This window comes from Aythya marila (assembly GCF_965140915.1).
Source record: "Aythya marila genome assembly, chromosome: 1".
NCBI lineage: Eukaryota > Metazoa > Chordata > Aves > Anseriformes > Anatidae > Aythya > Aythya marila.
The window spans coordinates 176,860,494-176,883,733 of NC_139042.1; the positions used below are offsets into that span (position 1 = coordinate 176,860,494).

General features: G+C 40.7%; 1 protein-coding gene across 4 annotated transcripts in view; it reads right to left on the reverse strand.

Annotated features, from left to right (window-relative positions):
- Positions 1-23,240, reverse strand: part of CNTN1 (contactin 1) — a 251,559-nt gene that overhangs the window by 141,278 nt on the left and 87,041 nt on the right. Inside the window, exon 1 of one of the 4 annotated variants that reach the window (XM_082763610.1) lies at positions 9,543-9,652. The exons of 2 other annotated variants lie outside the window; for them this stretch is intronic. The gene's annotated coding sequence lies outside the window, so the exon portion shown is untranslated. Of the gene's footprint in view, positions 1-301; positions 377-9,542; positions 9,653-23,240 lie in introns of those variants that run through there. One more of the 4 variants, XM_082763614.1, reaches the window with a different exon arrangement.

Below are 23,240 nucleotides of genomic sequence, written 5' to 3' on the forward strand. Positions count from 1 at the left end.
GATACACTATGAATCAAGCATATATTTCTTTTTGATGCTTGCCATCTGTAAGCAGATGGCCACTGAAACACTCTACAAGCAAAAAGAGAATGATATCCCTATATGGGTAAAACACAGGAGGAAAGTGCTATGGTGCACAAGAGCCAGAAATTTAAATCATGCGGACAATGTACCTACTCAAAAACACCAAATGTCCACTAACACTAAAATTATGTCTCTTTTTGTAAAATGTACACATATGCATGCTCCTCTGCTATGTGTTTTAGCCCCAGATGGGAATCAAAAATTCTGGAGGACTTACCCAAAGAATAGCTGAAAAAGGCTGAATTCAGTGTCTTGCACTCAGCAATGAGCTGCAATTTTTGAGGCAGATCCTGTCCCCACCTCCGCAGGTCCTGCGCAAATCCTGCTAAGAGAACTGGGGAAGTTCAGCACCTAAAAGTATCCTTCTCTTGGAAGACAGAAATATCTAGTAATGAATCATTCCTCCCAAAGAAAAATGATGTATTCTCTTGCTTTCCTAGACTCATGAAAAGACATATAAGCCTCCACAGAAAAACTTTCTTTACATGGATTTTCTCATAAATTACCTTTCTCCATTTTGAAGCTGTGTTATGAGTTGCAGCCACTTGTGTCATTGCCATCAGGTTGCAGCCCCATGCTTTTAAGAAGAGCTTGCTCTGATGTGTTGCCATCCTGCCATTACTGACAATGATACACAGTATTATCCTTTCAAGGGATGTAAATATTGAGGCCTGACTGACTTTCCCATCAGGATGAGAACCTGTTCTCCCGTATTTAGTGAATTAATCAATAAAATGCAATTTCCTACAGTATATGACAAACCCTTGGGAGGCCAAAAACAGACTGAATGCTAGATTTATTTTATGGATTTTCCCATGATTCTTACCACCAAAATCACAATGAGAAAATACACAGGACGGTGTTATATGTCATTGGCGTCAAACTATTAATTAGCTAACACTAACTTATCTGATATGAACGCTACTTGTAGGTTTCAGAGCAAGTCAGCAGGCTAGGAGGAAAGGAGGTGAAAAGAGGGTATCCCACTTCTCTTATCCCACTGTGTTGAATCTGACTAATAAGAGGATGAAGTCCTCAAGCTCGTGTTGAAATTTCTTGGTGAAAGTGGAGATGGGCCCTAGGCCCAGTAATGAAAATGTGGGGCACTTTGGACACTTAGGTGAGGTGATGCTACTTGACCCCTGGAACAGGCAAGTCAAAGAGGCAAAATGCAGAGAGAGTCAGCTAGCTCTTCAGCTAGCTAGTGCATTACAAGGATGACAGGATATTTAGAGTAGGAACTACTGCAGCACCTCTATCAGTAAAATAAAGATATATGGACAGCTTTCATGTATATTTCCATCCTTACCAAGGCCTTCCTAATGTTTGAGGAGCCCAGCTTCTGGGCTAAAGATGGTTCTTGGGCTGACTGGGACTTGAGAGAGGAGGAGGAGGAAGGAAGGAGAGATGAGAAACTCACCAGGGAACTCATGCACCCTTTTTTTCCTGGAGATCTATCTATGTTGGAGCATACTTCCATCCCCACAATGGGACGGATAGACTTCATGGAATCAGAGAATTGTTCAGGTTGGAAAAGACCTCTAAGCTCATCTGCTCCAACCTTTAACCCAGTACCAAACTCCATCACTAAACCATGCTACTAAGTTGTAAGTTTATATGTTTCTTGAAGACCTCCAGGGATGGTGACTCCACCACTTCCCTGGGCAGCCTAATCCAGTGCCACACAACTCTTACAGTGAAGAAAGTTCTCCTAATATCCAACTTAACCCTCCCCTGGTGCAACTTGTCTTATCACTTGATGCTTGGGAGAAGAGAGCAATCCCCACCTCGCTAGAAACTCCTTTAATGTAATTGTAAAGTATAATAAGGTCTCCCTTGAGCTTTCTCTTCTCCAAGCTAAACAACCCCAGTTCCCTCAGCCACTCCACATAAAACTTATCTTCTAGACCCTTCACCAGCTTCGTAGCCCTTCTCTGGACACGCTCCAGCACCTCAATGTTCTCCTTGTAGTGACGGGCCCAAGACTGAACACAGTACTCGAGGTGCAGTAAATAATGTGTCTCAGCAGGTTAAATGGAACAAACCCACAAATACCCTGCTGGAAAGCACTGAGCACTGAGTGGTGTAAAATGGAGGGGAAAAAACAATACCACCACAGGAGTTCACACACCCCTTGCTTGCATAAACACTTTGTTCCAAAGTGATCTGGTATTGCACATATCTAGTCATGAAGATAAAAAATAACTAAAACACATTTCTCTAACACTAGCAGCACTAATGTCCTTTCTTCCTTCTTCAGATACTTTTCAACTGCATCTTTCACCTCAGGTAAGGGAACAGTCAGGAAAGCAAACAGGTCTACGTTTGAAGCTCTAAAAGATAAAAGTTCTAAAATAGTAGAGCAATTCTACTTCAATTGCAGTGTGCATTTCTGGAAAAAGACAAAGTATTTGTACCCAGCCAGCAAAAGTATTGTTTTATTCTGTACCATGAACAAAACAACATATTTCATTTCCAGCATGGCTTTCATTGCTTCAAGCTGAGTATGAAACCAAACTACAGAAGTAACTAGAAATGTATTCACAATTAATACAATGCTACATTTCTATCACAATTTTAATTATAGGAATTCCTAGCTCTTATGTGGTAAAAAAATATTCAGGAGTCTGTAATACAAATTTGGATGAACTTATATGTTTAAAATTCTGTGACAGTGCCAAGAAATGCAGAAAGGGCAGAAAGCTTAAAACTTATGCACATTTTCTATGAATGCAGTAATGACTCACAAGTTCAGATGATTTGTCCTTCTCTCTTTTTTGCCGTGTAGTTGTTCAGGAGAGGAAAAAAAGATAGCTTAAAAAGCTAGCGGAGGAATTCCTTGGGTGAAAAATATGAAAAGCATTTATTTATGCAAGTTAACATCAGCAATTCTAATCTTTTGTGAGACAACCTGCATAACTCAACATATGGTGTTACTGCAGGTAAGAAAAGACACTAGCAACTACAGTGCTGGCAGCAGTAGCCAATGTGAAGTTCCTGAGCTGTGTGTAATTCATAAACAGTTCAGATATAGCTCCTATGCACAGCTAAAGGATTATACTTACAATGTGATTTCCAGGTTATCTGAAACCTTAGCTATGCAAGAAACAACCAACAGGTTGGGTTGAGGCTGCCAGTGCTAGCTGATAACAAGCCCCACAAATTCAGGTGCAGGGAAGCAGAGGAGATGACACTTCCATCCCACTATTTCCATTCATACTGAACTTCCTTCTGAAGTTACTATATCAGATGAGATGTAATATTCATATAGGGTATGATTGCTTGGTTTGCTTAGTCAAATCACTGTTCATATAAATTTGATTCTGCATAACCAAATATCTGATCAGCAGCATCAAATCCTAATCAATACTATCAGTAAGCTGATGCCCTCCTCATTTAGAATCATAAATTACTATGAGAAGACGGCAAGACTGTGGTTAAATGACCCTCACTATAACCAGATACTGCAAGGCTCCTTACGAGAGCTCCAAAATCTATGTCAATGTAAATAATCCTCCAGGCACTCCAAACAGACTGCTCCCTGGCAGGATGCTGAGGAGTCTGGAGGAGCTCTTACTTTTCCTCTCAAGAGTTCCCTTTCTCCATCCCATACTCTCTACTTCCTGCATCCCACTGAAAGTCACTGCAGAAACAGTGTCAATGGAAACTTCTTCGGTTTCTTTCCCACTAAATTACGTGTGAATGTAGCAGACAGGACTCAACTTGAGTCACTCTAATAAACAGCTTTCCTGAAAGAAGAAAGAAAAATAAAGTCAAGAAGAAAGACTTCTGATACCTCTCTCCCATATGGTACAAGAAAACAGTCTGGCAGTTCCCAGCTCACAGCCCTTGGCCATTCTCCTGCTGAACTCCAGCTCTCTCAGTGAGACTTCTCCCCATGCCTCTCTCTGAAGTTTTCTCATCAAAGACAGAGAGCGAACAGTATGTCCTCCCAGGAGGAGGACAAAGACTGGACAAACTTGTGACTGCTCTGCAGTTGTTACCTGCAGCTATGAAATCCTGCTCGTCACCCTCTCTCGATATGTTTTAAATGTCCCAGTCTTCAAAACATAGAAACTTAAATCAAGAGCATGTTCAGGAAGAGTTCATCTCCAACCTCACCACAAAAGACTACATACTTCAGTCCCTAAAGACATCTGAACCTCCCTTACAGAGCTTAGACTAGAATTTGATATGGGTTGGATACAACTTGTTCTGGTTTGTAAAGCACTTTGTGATGATGATCTCTAACAATGAGCCAATTGTTTTGTTCCTCAACTCAGTTAAATAATTCAAGTTATACAGATTTCAGTGTGTTCCTACAGAAAACAAGGAAAGATAAGGAAATATGGCCTATGCTTTCCCAAAGTGACTGCTGGGATATGAAAGCAATCATTATTACTGTGACCAGGCATGCACACTTATTAAAACAATTCTTTGTTTCCATTGGTTAATTCAATCAAGTTTTGTAATTGATTTCTAACATCACTTACCTGTCAGTAACTACTAGTATGAAGCCTTGTGACACAAAAATGTCAAGCTACTGGTATTCATCTGACATCAAGAGCATTTGCAAGATTTTTTGAGATTGCTTGGTGTCTCCACAAGGAAACAAGCAAACAGCCTCAAGATAATTTCACCCTGCAAAAGGGTGAGATGGCAACAGCCTTATAGCTAATGTATGAGACCATCCTTCCGTTCCCCTTTGAAGAAAGACTTGGGATAGGAAGTGAGATGCTGGCCCAAAAAGGGAAGAGAGCTGTGGTCAGGTAGGATTCCCACAACCTACCAAAAAGCCTGTGCTTGAACAGGTCCATACTAAAGGTCTGCAAATGTCTCTTCAATTATGTCTTATATCTGCTATAAACACTGAACCCTGAGGAACAGATTTTGGTGTCTATGACTGTTTTATTTTCAGCCACATTGTGCCACCAGTTAACATGACCCTTCTGCACAGCTGCTGTTGGAGGCACAAGGAATATCTGTTCCAAATCTATGTTTTAAGACACTAAGCCAATTTTTAAGCTGAGGAAAGAGATGTGGCTCAAAAAGCTAGTCTGAAAAACTCTATACAGCTTGACTGACCTACATTAATCAATGAAACTTCCATCTCAAAAGGGAGGAGAATAATTATTTTACAGAGTAATCTTTAGTGTGCCAGCACTTTTTTTAGTACAAACATTGTTACCTGCAAAAATCCTAAGGCACTGGTTCCTCTTTGCAGTTTCTCCTAAGAGATTAAAGAGCTTGTTTCCAGCATACTGAGATTAAAGAGCTTGTTTCCAACACACTGAAATGTTACTGTACTTTGATTAATGTCTTTGGCAAATGGGATAAAGAGGTTTCAGTTCTCTTGCTGCTCAACCTAGTTGAATGTGTTTTCAGGGCTATCAGTGAGTGATATTTATCAGAACTCACCTCAGTCATCCCTTCTGTGTTATTTATAGGAAAATGCTAACAGGAGTAGAAAGTAGATATTCCTAGTTGCTGCTGAAAAACTAGAGGTAAGGGAACATATTTGTTAAGTAAGTAGGTAGCACGCACAGGTATACACACATACGTATATACACACGTACATTTCTGTATAGACATACTTTTCCATTAATAAGCACTGATTACATATTCATAGGTTACTTGCTTAAAATGATTATATGTAATTACCAATTTTTACATCTCTGAGGATGTGTTCAGTCATAAACAATCTGATTATTCTCAGTGCCTCTTCCCTACTACAGTAGGAAATGCAAAAATAAATCAGTGACTAGTAAGAGTGTATATAACGGACACACATGCAAAAAAAAAACAAAAAACAAAAAAAAAACATTTACCATGTTACTGTTACCTTACATACATTCTTCTGATGGAAAATACATTCTTTAATTGCTAATGTACTATTTTGCTACTATTTTTTTCAACAATTCTTACTATGCGATCACCTAATATGCATTAATTCCTGACACTTTTTGCCAGTACCTTCTCTCCTGCTTTCTCTCAACTACAACAAACAAAAACCATTTTAAGACAGAGGAGAAAACCTTTCATTTTGTTTCTCATAGGGGCTTATCTCAAAAGTACAGCAATGCCACTTCACTACAACTGGCACTGAGAACCGATGTGTGTTCATCAGCATTCACTTGCTGCCTGAGCATCAGTTCTTGAAGCTTCTGATTTTCATAAATAGTCACCCCTTCAGTTATTAACTGTACTGAGTGGGTCTGCTCTGCAGCCCAGAGCAAGAACAAAATCGATAAGCTCTGGTAGCAAGCATCAATTCTCAGATTGCAGATGTATTTATAACAAGACAATTTTCCAGAATTAGGTCTATATTATTTAAAATATGCAAAGTCAGGACTTGAGAAAACCACATTCTGTTATTCAGTCTTTGACGTTATAATGAGAATGAGACAGAGAATATTCCAACAAGTTAACAAAGGAGACTTTTGCCCCCATTAAACTGTGTTTTTCCAACAATATCCCTTACTAATAAGATACTTGCAAGATCATCCTTCTTAACCCTTCTCTCTGTATAATACCCTGGATTATTTCTTAATATTTTTAATGATATAATTACACGGTTATCTAGTTATCTGAGGAGAGGAAATAGGGGAGAAGTAAAAAAAAAAAAAAAAAAAAAAAAAAAAAAAGAGGGGGGAAAGAAAAACTGATCTTCCTCTAATTACCTTTTTTAATAGCAACGAGTTTTTGGCCTGCCTTTGTTTTCCTTGCTTCTTATTCAAGCTGTTTTCTCTGTAGTCACTAAAATATTTATATATACTTCTCTGAAAATCTCAGCCTAAGGGATTTAAGATCATGTTCCCTAGCGAATTTCAATGGACCCCGACTATCTAACTGTTTCAAATGCCTTGAAAAATTCTAGCCATTATTTTTTACAGAAAATTAGTATCTCCACTTTTTTTTTCTTTTTTTTTTTTTTTTTACCACTTATTAATATATCTGTTTCCCTTTAAAACATAGATAATTTAAGTACCTCTGTTTGAATGGGTAAAAAAATGAGGACAGAAAAAATGAGGCTGTTAGAAGATTAAAATTAGTCTGCATCACTGTGACTGTAGCTGTAGTGGCTTTTTATATATGATAGTCAAAGAACAGAAGTAACATGTTTATTCACTGATACATCTGGAAAAACTAATAAAGCACTGAAACAGCTGAGCCTTATTTCAGTAAGCAATATATGCTCTGAACTCAGTATTTGAATATGCAACACTCAGTTATATACTTATCATTCTCTCTCATGGAAATCGTCTCCATTATTTTGCTCGGTTACTATGATACAGTGTTAGATATTCCCTAATTAACCAAATGAGAGGAGTTTCCAAAGTTTTTTCCTCCTATTAGTTATTCTTTTTGTATCTCTTTTCTCTGTTGAAAGTCTGGCTTATCTGCAAATTCTGCATTTCAGGTGATATTAAATGTTAAATGGCAAAGACAGAGAAAATACAATCAATCCTCCATAGCAAATGCAGAATGACTAGCACATTTGCAAGCGGTCCAGTAACAGATACATCCTTCTTGTTACTACTGTGTGAGCTCTTCACTTCTGTCACTGTTATTTCCCCCCTCCCCCCTCCAAGGGTTTCCAGCCTGGAGTTTGCACGCCCGGCAATGCGTTTGCACTCACCACACTCGCGATGCAGTGTTTGCCAGTGAGGATTTGTAATGCTTCCCCCTCGCTCATCGCTCCCTGTCCCTAGCTGTGCGTTTGTCTTCCACAGGCTTCATCTGGCTGCAACAGCTGATGTGCCTACAGGCGGGGGCTGGTGAGCACCTCTCCAACCTGCTCCGTGACTCAGCATCCAGGAGGCCTTCAGGAGCCCAGAAACCATGGGCTCAACATACCCCTCACCCCTCATCCACTGCCTGCTTCCCCCAGCTCAGGAAGGGCAGAGGATGCGAGGATGTGGCCCTGCGCAAGAGCAGGCAGGATACAGCTTGCACAAGCAGCAGGGAAACTGCTAAGCTGGGGGGCTGCCCAACGACGTGTGCATTCCCACGCAGAGGGCTTCAAACATGCCACTTCAGGCTGACAACTGCTTGATGGTTTGTTAGTGGAACACGAGTATGTAATATTAATGTCCTCTCTTCTGAAATGGGCAATATGAGCACTAGCGGACTTCTGGTGCAGCATTTTCCCAGCTGATTATTCAGTTCCTCATATATTCCTTACGGACCTTTACCAGGTAATTAATAACCCACCTCAAGCTGTTCCTTGAGGCAGGAGTCCTTACGTGTCTCTGTACGGTGTGACATAAGGACTGGCATCCTAACCAGACCATCAGGTGTTATTAAATGCAAATGTCAGATAACAACGTAAATTCGAAGAAAAGAGGCAGCTACCCAGGGAAGGGTAGCACATGGCATTCCTGTTGTGACCGTCTGTGATACCTACTGGTAGCACCTTGGTAATTCAGATCACAGAGCAAACAGCTTTCAGCCTTATTAAACTAACTGTTTCTCAGTGCTCTGTGACAATATGTCTATCTGAAAGTACGGATATACCTTCAAGCTGCTGAACACAGTATGTAAAGTATTTCTGCTCTATATTCCAAACTACAGTGCCTTCTAAGACATGATTTTTCATATACACAAAATATTAATGATATATACATTTTTAATCATTTATTCTGTTAAATCATTTAATAAGCAAGAATTATATAACTGAACTGCTCTTTTAAAAGGTGGTATATTTACTGTATACCTACATTGGTTAGACAACAATTTTCTTGAATATATCCTAAGCTGTCAAATGTGCAAATGAAAAGAATATAAATGCTTTTAAATTTTCTCCCTCTGCCTCTTTTTATTTTCCAGCAAATGACAATTAGGAATAGCGACCCTTGTATGTAAAATCTCAGGCAGTACTTAGTTTTCTGAAGGACAATAAGGACAGGTTTGTCTCCTCCCTTGTCAGCTCAGTCTTTTACCCAAAACGAAGCAGTTTGATCACAGTTATTTACAGGACAGTCAAGCAATAGATTCTGGGACCTTGTTTGCCACAAATTTCACTGTAGCTTGCAAATGTTACAGAGGATTTACAAACAGAGGAATAAAAGTCAATGAAATTCCATTGCCATTATTTGCTTAGGACCTCTAATGAAATGGATCATGTTATTATATTGATTAAGCTCAGTGACTGCCCTGCCCCTCCCCACAATGCAGTCATCTATAGCAGACAAAAAATTGATCAGAAATGCAAACTCCTGCACAAGCTGCAGGATTTGAAAAAGTATAGCAGTATTTATTCTCAGCAATATTTAAACAACCATTTTACAACACCCATGCTGGCAGGATCCATGCAGCCATACCCGACCGAGAATCCTGACGCTGCATTCCAGCACAGATATCTGAGTCAATGTAACCACACTGCATCATCATAATCCTGCCTCAGCATATTCCCTCTTCTGCACACAGATCTACAAAGAAAAAATACCCCGTTTTACCTTAGGTGGTGAATCTTTTCTTGTCCTTTTGTTCATAATAACTATTCCAAGTTTGTATCTTTGCAAAAAATACAGGGATGGTTGCACCAATAAACTTCACAGATCCTCTCCTGCGGCAGAAAGCAAATTACAAAAAAAAAAAAAAAAAAAGACTTCAAGCTGTGACCTCAGAGCAAAGCACAGCCGTTAGCATCCCTCAGCCAACCTTCGGCAGAAAGCAGGTTAGACAGCAGGAAAACTAGCTCTGTACATGGCTGCAATGCTTTCAAATCAAGCATTCTGTGCTGTAAGCTCAGGGATTTATATCTTCGTAAATAGGCCGTCCCACTCAATGCTGCTTGTGTGCATGAAAATATGAAGCATTTCACTGCAGTCACTTTCTGCAAGAAACTATCCCAGTCATCTTTACAATCTCTGTCACCACTCTGAGACTAAAGAATGAGCACAGCATGCATAATTCATGCATTAAAATCTTCTGTGCACTTCCTGCAGGAACTGTTACATCCAGTAATGGGATATTGATCAGCTCATCGCTAAAACAATTGGGCTAGGCAATTGGCTTGCTGCAACAAACAAATGGGATGCAGACACAGGCTTTCCACCCTGCAGCACTCAAGCGCAACTCCAACATACGTGGCGTGGCATTTACATATTGCAGAGTGTTTAATCTGGACTCTGCATTTCTTTGACCTTCGGAAAATGCTGCATTATCTGAGCCTTTTATTGGAAGGCTGTGTGTCCTGCAGCCTGCTTCTCCTTTTAACTCTATGCAGCACAAGAAGTGACTATGATCTCCGAACTCCTTGTTCAAAGCACAGTCAACCTCCAAAAGCAGAGAGCAAATTTAAAACCTTTCTGCTTTCAATGATGCAGTCTTTGACCTACATACACCTGCCTGTTTGTACCAAGGGATTAAACAACTCACACTGAGTCCCTTTAGTACAGCATATATACTCTCTTCAGTCTGGACAGGGATGCACATATGCATCATTTTTGTCTAGCACAAGTCACATAATTTGTATCTGACAGATCAATTAAAACAAGACAAGTCCCAGAGTTTCTGCTTCTTCCCACAGATCTGAACATCCTCCAGCTTTTTCAGCACACTCCCTTTTCTTGCCCCCCCACCATTTAAACAAGCTTCATCAACAGTTCAGCAACTCCATCTCCAGCCACTGTCTTCAGCAGCTTCTCAGCAACCCCACCCTTGGACTGTCACGTGCTTCTCCCTCCAGACACAGGAAAAAAAAAAAAAACGTCTCACTCAGTTTCAGAAGAAAAAGATGAGAGAGACAGACATAAGGAAAACACGAAAGACAGGACTGAGGTGAAGCTCCAAAATAATACTGAACTATAAAACAACAGGAATCTTCATAGTCACCCTTGTGCTGACAAACAGCACTGTCACCAATGTTTGTACCACACAAATCTGTACTTTCCTCAAATCGATGGAATTATTCCTTAGCATTGATGGAGATTGGGTCTGATCTTTTAACACTAAAATGCATCATTAAGACTAAAATAAAGAACTGTTAGTGAAGTTTATTTGAAAAGAAATTCAAGAGGTTATTAAGACCTTCTTCCTGGGACTAAATAGGGCACAATTGGCTAAAACAAAAAATCTTGATAGGACTGCAGTATGAACATGGCACATGCTGATGAAAACCTGAAGTTGGGCTAACCTACCTCTTCTGTTGAATTGTTATGCATTCAGACTCCTCCCAAGTAAGCTAATGGAAAATTGTCTGGAGTAGCAGGACTTGGCTTACTATTTGGAAACAAGAATGAATAGAGGCTTGTTCAGAGGAAAATCAGGGAGAAGTTTTGCTTGGTTTGTCTCTCACCAAAGCAATGGCCTTTCAGTATGTCTCGTATCTACTGCTTTCCCTCATGCTAAAGCATCCCCATACATTTCAGTGAGATGGCAAAGGTGTCACCAGGCAATTACCACATGCATTTCTGGTATGTTCTTTCCTAACAATTACAAGGGCTATAATGCTGCAGCTAAACTCTACTTTGTGATAAAGCAAAAAGAGAAGCAAAAACATCTTCAGCCATTGCTATATCCAGAGCGAGGGGTCATGATCATCTCTGACAAGCATTAAACCAGGAGTTACAAGCCATATTAGAAAACATGATGCTGTGAACCTGTCTGCCTAATTAATCAGATTAGAACAGGAAGAAATCTCACAGAGATGAGATTCATGCCCCAGGTCATACGATCCCCACGAGCTCACTCTGATCTTACTCTAATCAGTTCTAAGTGGGAAACGTACTAGGCAAAAAAAGCTCATATAAAGCACTGCAGACCAACTCAACCTACGCTCTCCATTGCAGTGGGCATCTGCCATGTGCTGCTATATTGAGACTGCTCCAGATAAAATGGCTAAATTTGGATAGCTAGCTAGATGCAAACAAGATGCCTATCCTCTGTCAGAAAATTCATAAAATCTGCTCAACTGGGCAGATCTTGCTGGCTAGTTAAGGGTGAGTTGAGGCATTCTCATGTCCATTGACTGTAGTGACAGGATTTCTACTGATGATGATTGGATTGTGAACATGTAGGCCCCATAAAGATATCAACATGTAGACCCCTCAATTTAGACACCTAGATCTAGCACTGTAAACACCCTGCATATAGTTTAACATAATATTTCCTGAGGCACAGGGCAGGAGACATGGTAATTTGGGGCAGTTAAGTATACTTTGTCATCTCCTACTCTCTCTGCTCTACCTATGTTTGGGATAACTTGGAGCTTTTGAGCAATTGCCTAAAACTGATTTCATATGTAAACGCCATGACATTGGTGCCATTTCAGACATGTGTGTCCAGAAAGCAAATTTTGATTACTGGTTCAAAAAGAACCTTGATTTCTACATCTTATGAAGAGCTAAAGGTAAATTACACATTAAATGATGAGTTAATACTCCTATTAGAAATGGAAAATATCTCCATGTGGATGTCATTTTTTTTCTGTATTAAATCATTGTTAGATATTCTTATGTAGAAAAACAAAAACAAAACAAAACAAAAAACTCTTAGAATTTCTGCAAAGCCTGCCTGGTATTTTGGAATTCACATGAGCTCCTCAAAGCAAGACTAGAAGCTTTAGGGAATAAAAAGTCAGTAGTAAAAGTCAGTAGGTCTTCCCTCCATTACAGATCTTCAGAAGAAGCACAGACAGTAAGAAGGGAAATTGGTGCCACTGTCTTTGGAAGATCACAAAGATAAAAAAGGGTTTTAACGTTCAGATGGGTAAGGTCTAAAAACAGAATAAATGAGTGTTTTGTTGAAGTTACTGGTATTAGGAAACATATATGACTGCAAATATAAACATATTTTATTACACTGAAGTACTGCCTATGGATCCACTGTGTTAGGCACATACCCCAGAGAAAGCTGACAATCCATGCTGATAAACATTAGCCTTGTATGCATATACATGTATTTCTGTATTTTTTAACATTGCCCGATTTGCCAGTGCTGAAAATCATGTAATGAAAACACCCTACTCTCCTTGCTTTATTACTCTGGTTGTTCCTCATATAAAAGAACATATCAGGTGTTCATGCTCTTACTACATTTCTACTGATTTCTAAGCAAAAATCAGAAGCTTACAGGCATAAACACAAAGACGACCACCAGTTTCAGCACACTACACCTAGCCTCCCAGCACATTACCCTTTCAAAAGAGAAACTGCAGACTTGGAAACCTTCTGCCCAGTTTGAAATGGGGAAGTCTGGAAGGTTTTAGGATGTGCTATACAGCAGACTGTCAGGTACTCTCAATCATAGGAGCCTATTTTTAAAAGAGCACAATGCAGCCATTTAGCACAGCCATTTCACACAGATGTTTCACAGATCTTAATTTTATTTCAGTCAGTAGTTGCATAAATCCCCAGTTCACGTACCTCTTTTCTTTTGTTATTCTCCCTTACTAAGGTCTAATCCTAGCCTTGGTTCATCATCATCTTCCTCTTCTCTTCCTCTTCTTACACTGAGAAAAAGCTCTATTTTTCCACAAGAAATTAATTCTGTCCTCCTTCACCTTTCCTAGGTAAACAACTTATTCTGTTATCTATTTATCACATCCACAATGACTGTCACCTGCTCAACTCTAGCTCTTAAATTCTACTGGCTTTATTTTTCTCTTTACATGCCTATTTCTCCAACAGAAATCTAACATCAACTTGACTTTTTCTTCTTTTTTCCCTCCTTTCTCTGCCTCATCCTTGAAAACACAAAAACCACTTGTGCTCAGACCTGCTGTATGTTCCACTTTCTGAAGAGCCACAGCCATCTTCCCCAGTTCTGTGATTTCCTTCAAAATCTCATTTCCCCATCACATCTGCTTTCATTCTCCTCCCATTCCTATCAGTTTTCCTTTCACAAAGCAAAAATTCCCGTCTTTCCCTTAACTTCATTTGCTTTCGCAGTCACCCTTACATCTGCCTCCTTTCCTTTGATGTTACATAGCTTTAATTCTACTGCATGAAGTTCTTCTGTTCCTTTCATGCTGGCTTTTATCTTTTGCATTCAAATGGAGCAAGTCTTGAAATCTCTAGCATTGGCACTTACCCATGCTTGAGGAACTGGACTCATTCTTCATTCTTCCTGACATGCCAACTGTTTTTTATAGTTAGGAGGCCTAAGTTTTTATTTTTGAAGTTAGGACTTCCTTGACACAGTCCTATCCTGATCTCTGTAACTGCTGCTCTAGATGTCTTTCTGAGGAACAACTTCAAGCTTACTTCCAGGTTATACAGACTTTTTTTGGTCTTCTTACCTCTTGAAATAGCACTCAGGTGTAATCTCTCCTGTAAACGCAGTGCCAACTACCAACTCCTCCTTTCAAATTGGTATCTCAGCCAATATTTCTGATACTGATTTCTGATATTTCTATTCAGGCATCAGCCTGATCTCAACATAGCCAAATTCTTATTACCCACCTCCACAGACTCATGCTGACAGATCCTTCCTGAATCACTGTGTACGGTGGCACCATATAGCCCACCATTTAAGACACGTGCCTGAATGCTGATTCAGATAATTTTTCAGGTTATCAAATCCACACCAAGTCTTGCAGAACCTTTCTGTACAATATTGCTTATATATAATCTTTTAACATGCACTTAATTAATACCCTTCTCCAGACCCTCATAATCTGCAGACCAGATTAGTTAAAAAATGTTTTTCTCTGACCTGGACAGACACAGCACCTAATCAGTGTGCTGCTTCAAAGATGCTTCCAGAGCATCACCCTGACTGCGTGACCTCTCTCCTTGCATCCCACCATTCTCTGCCTTAGTATATCAAACACAAGGAGCCTCACGTTCACTTCCATGGACTGCTCTCATTATTATTCCCAGTCGGTACTGAACAGCCAACTTACAATTAATCTGTAAGTTATTTTTCATTAGCCCCTTGTTAAGTTTTCAGTCAAGCACTTCTGTGCTTCCTTCCATTACACTTCATACTTTGGAAGAACCCTCTGCAACACCTGCAAAGTCATTTCATTGCTCTCCTTCAAATCCTTTCTTAAATCTCATTTGCTATGATAATTACAAAAAAAAAAACCTGACAGCACGTAGGCTGCTCAGGAAAGCTGAGACCACTATCTATCCTCATGGCTGATTTTTTTTTCACCATTCCTTTGCAATTCCCCATCTGTCTTTGTCTTTTATGTTACACTTTCACTCATAATTACTTATGAGTAATTCTCACTGGGAGAGGGACAGACTTTTTGTTTTGTTTGTTCAAAGGGGTCTCTGGTTGATGGCTGTGGCTTTTCACTACTACACTAATCAACATTACCGGAGGGCATACAGCACTCAGACTGAGAATCTAACGAGGGTGTATCTAACAAAACCCAGGGCATCAGGAATAGAATTGGAGCTGGCCCACGTTTCCTGCTGAGGAGTTGTACAAGGCTGAGAGAAATCGAGGATGCTACTTCAATTGCTTACGCTGGAAACATAATTTATTTTTCCTGTATGAAGCAGTTTGCTATCAATAGCTAAACATGTTCATCAATAGAACGACTGCATATTCTGATTAATCGAGTGTTCTGAGATATCAAAGATACTAATTAACATTGAAACGCCTTCTTTAATAATTGTTTTGGAACAACAAAAATATTTTATAGTATGATAAAAATTATATAATTTTCTTTTCACCATACATGGTAGTTTTATTCAGCTGGACAGCTGAGCTCCTCCACAACTGCTCTCTCACTTCCCCTCCTCAAAAGGAAAAGGGGAGAAAATACAATGCAAAGGGCTCAAGGGTTGAGATAAGGACAGAGAGATCACTCAACAATTATCATCACAGGTAAAATAGACTTAACATATGGAGATTAATGTAATTTATTACCTGTTACTAACAAGCTAGAACAGTGAGAAGTAATACCAAACAAACTAAAAACACCTTCCCCTCATCTGCCCTCTTCTAACTCCTCCCCTTGACCACTGCAGGGGAGCAGGGAATGGGGGCTGTGGTCAGTCCCTGATGCTTCATCTCTGCCGCTCCTTCACGGTCCCTCTCCCCTTGGGGTCCCTCCCACAGGATGCCGTCCTTCCCAAACTGAGCCTGCGGAGGCTGCCCACAGGCAGCAGCTCTCCAAGAACTGCTCCCACATGGTTCTGTACCATGGCATCCATCCCCCAGGAGCAAACTGCTCCAGCATGGGTCCCCCATGGGCGGCAGTTTCCCCCAGACCTCCCGCTCCTGCGTGGGCTCCTCTCCATGGGCTGCAGCTCCGGCCCAGGGCCTGCTCCTGTGGGGGCTCTCCATGGGCCGCAGCCTCCTCCAGGCCACAGCCACCTGCTCCACCGGGGGCTCCTCCACCCATGGGGGGGCTGCAGCGTGGAGATCTGCTCCGTGTGGGACCCATGGGCTGCAGGGGGACAGCCTGCTCCACCAGGGGCCTCTCCACAGGCCGCAGGGGAACTGCTGCTGCCTGCCTGGAGCACCTCCTGCCCTCCTGCTGCACTGAGCTTGGGGGCTGCAGGGCTGCTTCTCTCACATTTTCTCATTCCTGTTGCACAGTGTTTTGTTTGTTTGTTTGTTTTTGTTTTGTTTTGTTTTTCCCGTCATCGCTGCTCTTCCAGAGATCCACCCAGCATCACTCACTGGCTCAGCTCTGGCCAGCAGTGGGTCCCTTTTGGAGCCAGCAGGAGCTGGCTCTGATCTGACATGGGACAGCTGCTGGGCTCTGCTCACAGAGGCCACCTCTGGAGCCTTCTGCTACCAAAACCTTTCCATGTAAACCCAATACACTCCATATACTATTCTGTATTATGTTATATAGCTCAGTTTTAAAATATACTTGATATTCTATAACAAAATATGTTACTGTAGTTATCACAATAGACTACAGTCTACTATATATATGCCATTTTTTAGTTAAGAGAGCCTGTTTACACTGAGGAAATTCTACGCGTTGCATGTTCACATGTTCTGTGTGAAGCCTAAGCAATTTTTCTGCGTCTGTGGGGATCTACAAGGCAGTTGTTACTCAGCATGTCAGCTGCCTTTCAAGTAGCAGCTACACATACAGAGCTGGAGAGAGTACTACTTTCATGCTCCTGAAGGGCTTTGGTTGCAACAACAAAAAAGGTTGTATCCAAGATAACATGAAAAACTCCTCCCCAGACCTTACCACACTTGCACATTGATTTACTTCCAATTGCTACTGCTCTGACACTAGCATAAAGTGCAGCATGACGTAAGGTATATATATACTTATGCACAGTTGCCATAATATTGATTGGAAAAGTCTGCTTTTTTGTTCTTCTCTTCACCTGATTCTCCGATCACATCATCCTCCTTGGGCCTACAGCCCAAGCTCACTACAGCACTAAACCTCTGCACACATTTTGAGCTCTTGTGCTTAGCAAAAAATTGGTTTGATAGGATCTTTTCCTACATGCACATTACTGCTGGTTTTGCACTCCACTGTGTGTGCTTCCTCTAAGAAGTTTCTGACCTCTGGATTGATTTTCCTATCTGTCATTAGTCAAGAACTCTCTTTCAGTTTCCTCCACACCAAAGTTTATTGGTTCTCATTCATCACCCTAACAACTTACATTACTGGATAAACAAAGAAAGCCCTTATACTTGACCCAGTAGCAACTCCCTGTTGGCTTGTCTGGCTTTAAAGCCAGGCCTTTCTGAAATTCCTATCCAAAGATCCACAAAAGTGCAAGAAACACTGCAGGAACCAATTGAATTATGTGTTTTGGTGAGAAGTGAAAAAGCCAAATATCCATCAGTATAAGCAGAAATCCAAGCCCATTGCCTGCACATAGCAACACGTTACGGCTGCCAGCTCTGTCAGCATGCAGTTCAAGCCAGCGAATGTTTCCACTTGACTGAAATGCTTTCACTACAAGCAGTTTGCCATGCAAACAAGAGGCACACTGCAGCGTCCACAGATCTTATTGGGGTTATTCTGGAAAGGGTTGGGCAGGAGGGAGGCTGCTGGGGGAGGGCAGGGGCAGGCAGGGCAGCCCTTCAGCCCCAGGGCACAAGCCCATGGCTCCTGGACAAGTAGTAGGGCACCAGGCTGAGGGCAAGCAGGGGTGGCCACAGACCTGGATCACTGGACTAGGCCATAATGATGGTATAGGTCCCATGTCCTGCCAAGGAGATGGCAGAGCTTGGGCAGGGGCATAAGCAGAGATGAAGCACAGCTCAGGCAAGGACCAGGGCAGGGTCTGCCCTACAAATGGCAGAGGAAAGGTGGAGTACCCTGTAAAGGCTTCTCACAGCTCTCATACAAATCTGATCCTGGGTTACAGAGTCCAGCATTTTCAGAAATGGTCCTGAGCACCAGAAGCCAACTCCTAGGAGAGGGAAGGAACCCCAGGGTACACTCCTTGGTGCCTGCTGCAAGCAGGAGTGAGAAATGAGATTTTTCATGAAGATGGTGAGGTAAAAGGGAAAAAAAAAAAAAAAAACGCAATAAGGAGAAATATGCAAAAAAGATATGAGGTTTGGTCTAAGCAGTAGGAACAGAAGTTATGGAAAGAGTATGAAATTGAAAAGGCTATCAAACATGTCAGTGGCATCAGAAGAACAGCGAAAGGAAGGTAAGGATGAGCAGCGCAGTGAGAACACAGGGAGGCAGGTGAGATAAAATAGGTGGGAGTGAGTAGCAGGAGACACTCAGTGGCAGCCTGGATTTAACTCGCTGGTCTGAGAGCAATCAGCGGACTTAAAATGGGGTGGCTGAGGCGGAGGAGAGGAGCGAGGATTCAAGGCAGCAGAGCTGCCTGTCATGCAGTTAATTTTATTCTGCCTGAATCCAGACAAAGGAGGTGGTGAATTTTTTCACCTGTGAAATGCTGACATCCCTGTAGAGCAGCACGTGTCAGGAAGGAGAGGCTGAGGGCAGCACAGCACAGACATGCCCACTCTGCCCACCATGGGTGACCCTGCTGCCTGACAGCTCCCACCCACAGCCCTGTAGCCCCAGTGCCCAACCTGCCTTTGGATTTTTGCCTAGTTTTGTCTGCAAACTGCTTGTGAGGGGCCTCTTGAGCAGCTACGTTCCAGAACGGGCTGCTATCAGCCCTCTTGCACTGACAGAGGAAACAAGGGTGCTTTCTCCCAGAACAACCCACCGATCCCTGCTAGCTCTGCTTGTCACACTGCACATTTGTATGAAGAAAATGTCAGTGTGCTCCCCGATATGCAGCATGGCACAACATTTGGCTGCATGCAAATGACAGGAAAACTGAGGTGGGAGGCCAGTATTTAATTTTCATCCTCGTGTCAAACATACTTGCCAGTCAGTACCACCCAGTGTTTTCAAATGCAGGTCAGCTTAGATCAGCAGCTTGTCAGTAAAGAAGTAAAAGTGACATAAATAAACCGAATGCCTCCTACTTTGCTGACACCAACAGCCTGCGTTGTCAGTGACAATCATCCTCTGCTACCCACCACCAGCGTGCAGCCCCTGCTCATCTTCACCAGAGCGTGGCTTTTGACTTTGTCATTTCCATTTGTTCACAGTTCTCTGAATCAACAGATGCTCTACCATACAACACACACCATTCGTCCTATCTGACCGGAGAGAAAACAAACACACAAATACAAATGGCTGAAGCGGTTCTTTTTAGCTTTTATCAACTATGTTTCCCCAAATACAAACCAGAGCAGATATTCAGGTTCTCCTAGGAAGGATCCACCCTACATTAATATCTGTTCCTGGGTCCAAGAGCAATCATGTTTTTAATCCTCCACTCTCTCTTTAGAAATGATCTCTCAGAAATTACTGACTGCAAACACATAGATAATATAAAATGAGCAGTTCTAAATATGCATAATATATTGTAGGCAGAAGAACGTAGAAATTAATGGAAGTAGAAAACCCTCAGTTGCCAGTGAGAATTCAGTGAGAAATCAATTAAATCTATAAATTTTACTGCTTTGGGGGAAAAAACAAAACTAAACCAAACCTGGATTGTAAGATGCTTAAAATGTGGATCACTCTTTCCTTTAATTCTTCTCTAGCCTATATGAGTGTAATTGGTTTACACAGCTTTTTGAATTACTCCCTCCTCCTCAAACTAATTCTCCTTTTTTTTTTTTAATTTTTATTTTTACCCAGAAAAAGGCAGATTTCATCAACACATAGAAACTGAGAGAACAGACTAATATCTAAAATTGTGTTGTAACAGATAAAAGAGTAGTAGGCAATGCTTCCCAACAAATTCAACGTATGATATGGACTGCAAGCCATGAAGGACCTTAAACATCACATAGACTAACTAAGCTGTTTTGCATGTTTTAAAAGAAGTAACAACAATGCTAATAATAATAATAATAAAATAATCCTAACTGGGACTACAACTAGTCACCTTTGAGGAAACAGGAGCTCAATTTCAAGACCCAAAGAGAAATGTTGCCATGTAAAGGATACACTGAGGAAACACTGTTTTGAAATGAATAAATACTGGAAATGAATACTTAAAAATGAAGGAAACCTTTGAATATATGTCAATTGTTTCTGAAAGAATAATACTTTTTTGTCGAGTGACTAACATCACGGTTCACATGATTTTAGCAGTAGAAATCAAAAGAAAAAAAAAGCAAAAAGGCATAATACATCTAAACGATATACATAGTATCATATACATCTTATGTACACAAATTTAAATGTTTACCAGCTTTTTTAATATACAAAAACTAAGCTAACCATTTGACATACATAAAGAAATATCCATGCAATTTAAGGTAGATTAAGTATTTCTGATAACTGGCAAGTTCTTTTCTCTGCTACAGTTTCAAGATTAAACTTTTTGCTGCTGTTTTTTTGGGGTGGGCTGCAAATGATGGGAAGGCTGAAGGACTGCAACATTCTCCCACTGCCTGTGGAGACCCTCACAGAGCTTCCCTGCAGTGTGGATGGTCCTATGAAGGGTAAATAAAGAAAACTTCCAGAGAGTTCTGCTTTCATTTACTAATGTCTGCAAAAAGTAGCAGCAGCTCCTTGGCAAATACAGGGAATATGTTCCATATAAGCTGTAATACAATTTAAGACTAAATACTGTGCCTCATGGGATACACGAGCTAAAAGACAGCAAAAAAATAGCCCCTGCAATAATACCTTTATAGCTCTCCATCTGACTAGCCAGGTAAATATCTGAAAATTAACCGTGTCGGCCTTTGAGCTCATAGAAGTTAACCTGTATCTCCTTATTGTGCAGGTGAAGTATTAACAAGCAATGGACTCTAGTTCTTCAATAGAAAAAGCACAATATCTTCCAGAGAAAAGGAAGCTGTGATAAGTAGCTTAACAGATGTCTATGGGAATCCACCATGGCATGCCTGCACAGATATGTAGCAACACTAGTAAAAAGTACAATCTGTATCAAAATGCCCCATAAAACAAGTCTTTCAGTTATCCCAGGTGAAGATTTTAACTTCTGGGGAATATTATAAGATGCTGTTTTGTATGTTAGCTTACTTGCATACCTTGGGTTACAATTTTTAGGGTTTACATCGAGTGATGGACTCCTTTCTGTACACAAAGCTTTTACTTAAAGCAGCAGTATAAGCTAAGGGAACTGACAAATAATGAATCTGTGATCATATCCTGAAATACAATTGCAAATATACCATCTGGCACTTAAGATTTGACTAAAGCTGATTGATACAGCCCAACTGTTCAGTAGCAGCTTCATTACATAGAAGCTTCAGCAAATTTCACATATAAAGTATTAATCTGTTCAAGCATGACAAAGTCCTAAAATACGAGAACTGCAGGCATACAGCTTTAAAAATAAAGAACAGAATTTATCCATTACAGTATGAAATATAAATGCATTTAGTGCTCTCTAAAGAGGAAAAAAATTAAATAAGTCTCGAACTCTCAAGAGTGCAATTGGCCATGTTCCATCTCTTTACCCTGTTTTCAAGTATATTTTCTGCCAAAAACCATGTAAAAGGTTTTGTCCCTATCAGATTGAGTAATGTCCTAAGATAACCTAACAACAAAAATGGGCAGGAATCTTCTGGGCAATTCAATTATGATCTTACCAGGTTATTTCCAGACTACTGATATGTTATCACCTCTTTAAAAGCTGGCAATCTTGTGATAGCAGCACAGAATTTGCTAGATGTCTCTTAATGGAGTGTTCATCTCATTTCCTAATATAAAATAAAATTGCTGCTATGCTGCACAAAGCACAGAGTACAAATTAGTGACATTTAAATGACCTATGCAAGTTTATAAACTCTGGTCAAGGTTTGAAAAATCACTTTTTACCTACAGGTTCCAATCCTGTCTTAAGGACATAGGCGGTTTCTATTAATTCCAGCAAGCCTGCACTGTTGTTCAAGTTTCTGTTTCTTAGTAATTAGTTATGTTCATCACAGAGACATGCAAAGACATCTGCTATCACCATAAACACAAGTTGAGATATCAATGAATGCCACGTTTATTTAAAAAAATAAAAAAAAAAAATAAAAAAAAAAATTATGACTTTAACTGTGGCTTCCCAAGCTGAGTTAGATGACATGGTGTGTCATCTGTGTGCCCAGGGACGTCTCTCTCCCAGGGTTTCACCAACGCAGAAGCAACTTGTTGGGTCTGTGAGACCTTACCTGGTAGGAAGGGTGCAGGAAGCTGGACCCGATAGCTCTGGGTTATGCAGGAACCCCCTGAGAGGATCAGGGACTCGCTCGCAGTAAGGGGCAGATCTGCAAACAACCCTCAGTGGTTACAAAAGTAGGGACTACTGGAAGGGACTGTATGCATTTTGCTCCACCTTACAAGCAACTCTGGAGGAAAGAGCTAGCTTTGCAAGGCTCACACAAAGGCAAGGCTTTCTTTTCAAAGGCTTTTATCTTAATCCTTTTACTTTAATGTGTTCCACCTGCGTTTTTTTCCTATTTAGTGATATACCTGTTCCAGTTTATTGATTTGTGTCTTAATGAAACCTATCTTACAAATACCTTCTGGTACATTTGAATATGCTGTTACATAGGAAAAAGATAAAGCTATTACCTCCATTTTCTAAACAAACAGAAGCTCATCATATACATTACACACACATTACAAAAAAAGCCTCTGACTTCTCAGTCCATCTCTTTGTTACTAAGGAACGTTCCTTAGAAATAAGCATGCTTGATGGCTTGTTAAGGTTGATATATAGTTAGTCTCACCAAGAGAAGAAGTATGAAAGTCA